The sequence below is a fragment of the Odontesthes bonariensis genome, chromosome 4 (assembly GCF_027942865.1).
Source record: "Odontesthes bonariensis isolate fOdoBon6 chromosome 4, fOdoBon6.hap1, whole genome shotgun sequence".
Classification (NCBI taxonomy): Eukaryota; Metazoa; Chordata; class Actinopteri; order Atheriniformes; family Atherinopsidae; genus Odontesthes; species Odontesthes bonariensis.
The window spans coordinates 9,785,043-9,789,990 of NC_134509.1; the positions used below are offsets into that span (position 1 = coordinate 9,785,043).

General features: G+C 39.9%; 1 long non-coding RNA gene across 1 annotated transcript; it reads left to right on the forward strand.

Annotated features, from left to right (window-relative positions):
• Positions 1-2,479: 2,479 nt before the first annotated feature.
• Positions 2,480-3,461, forward strand: LOC142379240 (uncharacterized). The gene is made up of 3 exons (XR_012769658.1): positions 2,480-2,813; positions 3,204-3,307; positions 3,391-3,461. It is a non-coding gene; the product is annotated as an uncharacterized LOC142379240 (long non-coding RNA).
• Positions 3,462-4,948: the final 1,487 nt, after the last annotated feature.

The window sequence follows — 4,948 nt, forward strand, 5'->3', positions numbered from 1 at the left end:
GATTTACCTCTTCCACCCTCACTTTCTCCCCTTACGACCTTTGTTTGATCAGCGCAAGTTAGATAAAATTTGCCCTGGCTGTTTGTGAATGTGTGCAATGAAAAACAAAGGAGATATTGGAAATAAAAAAATACAGCAGCACACAGTGCTTTATGTTGCTGTGTGCACTTGCTCACTTACACTTGTGCTTCTGCGTCTGTTCAAAGTGAAGCTGCAAATTGAGCAGCTGTTTTGTATCCTGTGAACAAAAGAGGCCCATTTGTATTAATTTGGCTTGCAGAGGATTTTGGCATTCAAATGCGCCCCCGGCAAAGCTGATTTGATTACACGGGTATCTGTTACTCTATCTCAGTTGATAAAACAAGACTCCATCAGCAGAAGAAGTCAACAGGCCCTTCAACACAAAACAAAGCATCACATTTTAACAAATAACCTGACGCTGAAGAGGCGCTCATCTTAATGAACCTGTTAATGTGTCTTAACTGTCTGACATGCTTTTTTGTGAAGGTTCCAGGATAGCAAACAAGTACAACGAGTACTTTTTTTCTTTTTTTCCTTTTGTTGCAATTTACTTTCAGACTAATTTTATGCTAAACCTTTTTTTTTCTGTGTACTTGATGTAGAAGTCCCAAAATAATAGAACTGTGATATGATATAAACAATTTTAACTTTATAAGGCCTTATGTTACATAATAGAGTATCTTAACTTAATCATTTGTAATTTACTTTCATTAAAGAAGACTTACTGTGCTTTTCCATATTTTGTCAAATAATCCATTCAGGATTATATTACAATGTTGGATAGCTAAAGTTTCTGATAATGAGGTAAACGTATGTAAGTAAAATCCCTGTCAGGCAAAAAGCCCAGGCTTCAGAGTCTCAGTACCAGCATGCCAATGTTTTTTTCTACTTACGTGCAAAGTTGACTTCAGCCGGTCACAGATTTCCTTTTACCAGTTTTAATCAAAGATATTAGAGACTTCACCATGAAAAGCTAACAACATACCAGAACAGACTCCCTGGAAGTCCTGTTACGATCATTTACAGGCATAAATTGGTGACTTGGCACAGTCAAGTCAAATCTGAGTCCTGTTTCCATAGACGAGTTTAAACTGAACAAACTAGACTGTTGGGTGTCACCAGAGGGTGGTGGAATTGGCCACATTGCTAGTTGTTGTAATACAATCAAAATAGTTCCACTAACTGGAAACTGAAGCTCTTACAGCAAAGAGGGGGGAAAAAAGACAACAAATACTGAAGTGGACATCCACAAGAGGAAAATGCGGAGAGCTCTTCTTCGGGAATTACTTTTATATCTGGGATATTATATTATATCTGGGAAGATAGCGGCAATATGTTTGTATGCCAGCTCAGACCAGAAACAGCTGTTGAGTCCTAGCATTTTAATCTTTGCCAGGTCAGATCCGATTCATTAGTTAATTTCATTGCCTCTAATCAATTAGTGGTAGTTTTTCTTTTTACTGTTTCCATTCAATTTTTATTGCTCATATCTCATAAATGCACATTAAAAACAGTAATGGACACCAGTCTAAAAAATGTTTTTTATATGACATGTTATGTTCATCACCTACTGTCTTAGAAAATAATTGCCGGGTGAGGCTTTGCGGTTATTTAAGCTAACACAAGCCAGAAGCTAGTAAGTGTTGTTGCTTTTCTGGTTGAAAATGGCAGACCTGACAGGTTCTGTTTTTGGAGGTGATGGAATAATATAAGATTTTATTAGCATTCAGATCTTACCCAAAGATTTAAAACAACTACAGATTATTATTACTACAACAATTATTCATTTTGAGATACTGGAGTTTCCATCAAAATACCAGAGAGTGCATGAGTCTGCAGTCTTAATTTTTCTGACAACTTTCTTGCAAATTTGATCGCTTTGCCACAGTAAACTGTACCCCATAGGGTTCTACTTCAGCTTTTACAACATTGACAGCCTGACCTTGAGTGACAAAGTCCTATTAAACAACCTTCTAATTTAATAAGAAAATGACAAACGTGCTGTTGGTTACTATCCTGATCTTATACATCCCATGGAGACTGAGATCTTTTCCATTGAGGACTGTTTTCACTCATGGGCATATAGGCTAACGTCAGCAGTGATGTTCCTCAACATGAAAGTTGGGGTCAGTCTGACACCAAAAATTGATGTTTGCTCCTTGCACAACCTTTTACTTCAGCAGAGCTTGAACTTGGTAATATTGGAAATACACCTTTAAGCCCCTTGTTTGTCAGTAGCACAGGAAGCAGCGTATCAATTTACAAAGTGATCTCTGAATAAATTAAACAAGATTTTATGCAACTTGTGTTTGAATGACTAAATATACCTTTATGTCGAACAATGAGCATGTGGTTAAATGATATTTGCCAAAGAGAGCTACTTTGTCAACACTGGTGCTTCTGCTGTCCAGGGGCCCGTTGCACAAAAGTAGGATTTAGACATCCAGGATGAGTTACTTAGCCAGGTTCAAGGAATCCAAAACATGGGCGCCCGGGCTTAGTTGGTTGCACAAAGGCCAATCCAGGATGAGCAGACACGGATTCATTAAGCCAGGTGAAAGCGATCCTGGATAAGTGCTGCACACGGCTTTCTTAAATAGACCCCACGATCGATCATAGATTCACTGATTCACCATGGCAACAAGGGCGGCGTATTTCTCCCCAGCGGAGCAATAATTATTAATGGAAGCATATGAAGAGGTGACGGAGAAAATAAAACAAAAAGGAAATACTGCCACAGTTAAAAAACAAAGGGAGCAAGCGTGGCAAACCATTGCTGACCGCCTGAATGCGTAAGTAGTGCACAAATACACACTCACCACTCCACTGAAATTATCACAATTAGGCAGTGTTCGAACTACGGGGGACTCGGGGGATCCGAGACCCCCTGAAACTGACACGAGACTCCCCAAAACATGATTTGGGAAATGTTGAGGGGTCTCTAAAATATTGGCAAAATGTGATTTCCCCTAATGAGTTATGATTGCAGACGCGATGCGTGTGGAGCCTGTGTGCGTAATTGGCATAAAGCTGTGCTGTCCGCCGCGTATGATTCCGTATAGCTTCTCATGTGTTTTCGAGATCCGCGCTCTGAGTCAAGCGCAAGCAAGCAACCAAAATGGACATGGCAGCAACTTTTTATTAAGAATGTGCCTGCCCACACATTGCCTGTACTGTTTTAGCAGTGAAAAAAAAAACGCAATTAAAGGACTTGCAAGCATCTTCATCTCCTTCCCTGGGCATAGAAGACTCTGTGACATCAAGGAGGAGTTCTATAGGATTGCAGGTAAGAATTTTTTTTTTTTTAAATTACAGTTACAATTACAATGTTAACATTCAGAGTAAGATACTCATTGTATCGTATTACAGGTTTCCCCAATGTCATTGGTGCAGTGGACTGCACACACATCAAAATAAAATCCCCCTCAGGTGGCCATGAGGGGGATTTTGTGAAGAGGAAAAACTTCCACAGCATTAATGTACAGGTGAACATGACTTTTGATAAAGTTAATTAATGAACACTGTACATTGCCTGTGATGTGCATTAATTGGTTTAACATCTTATCATTTCAGATGGTCTGCAATGCTAACTATTTGATCAATAATGTTGTGGCAAAGTGGCCCGGCTCGGTCCACGACTCCCGAGTGTTTCGGAACTCAGAAATCTATCGGCGCCCATCACAAGGTGAGCCACAGAACCTCTATTGATAACCACTTTTAACATCATGGCTGTGTTAAGACTGTCACTACTTATGAGGTTGTGATGGTAACATTTTGTATTCACAGGTGAATTCCTGGGTGTATTGCTGGGTGACAGAGGGTATACCTGCCAGCCTTTTCTGCTCACTCCATTTGCAGACCCTCTGGAGGCACAACTGGCATACAACCATGCCCATGCCAGAACAAGGGCCCGGATCGAAATGACATTTGGCCTACTGAAGGCACGCTTTCTGTGTCTGACCCACCTGAGAGTCAGCCCAGACAGGGCATGTGATATCATTGTGGCCTGTGCTGTCCTCCACAATGTGGCCTGCCTGAGAAAGGAGAGGGCCCCCAGAGTGCCAGCTCTCATAGACTGGGACATTCCTGCCATCTTCCCGGATGACGACTGTGGTCAGCTGGTCAGAGACCAATATGTGTTAAATTATTTTAATTAATATGAATGTTGCTTTAAGTTGGGCCTGCAATGGCAGAGGAATTTTTGTTAGGTTTTTGTGCTGTATAGGCAAGGCAATTTTATTTGTATAGCCCATTTTTACAAACAGTTTGTCTCAAACTGCATGCTTTGATTCTGTGCTTTTTGTCTTGTAGAGCACTGTGTGACTTCAGTTTTGAAAGGAGCTGATGGTTTACTTGCTTTGATTCATCCTTGTTCAATAAAGGAACATCATGGTACTCTCTAATGTGTATTTATATTTATATGGTGATGTAATTTATGTGTAGTCTGTGGGGAAACTAAATTATCTAGTGGTTCATCTAAAATCATCAGTTATCTAAAATGATTTCAATTAATGATCACAAATGTTTCAATAATGATAGTGGGTATAGTTAAATGTTTTAACAATATATTCTAGGCAGTGGAATAAATATTGGTTTCCAATTGTGGCGACCGCTGATTGAGATAAGGAATGAGATTAAATAGATCCTGGAACTTAGCCTGGTCTGGAGCAGGCTAGCTTCACAGAATAAATCTCCATGGTAACTTACGTCTGAACATATCCCACTTCCCTTATCCTACTTTTGTGCAACCGGATCACGGATAAGTTGATCCAGGATAGCCAACATATCCCCGCTTAATCCCTTATCCTACTTTTGTGCAACGGGCCCCAGTTCTGGTCAATGATTCAAACATATACAAAGGAAATTTGAGTAGTTACAATTTACAGTGTCAAAAGAGAAAAAAATGTTACTTTGCAAGTTCACATTT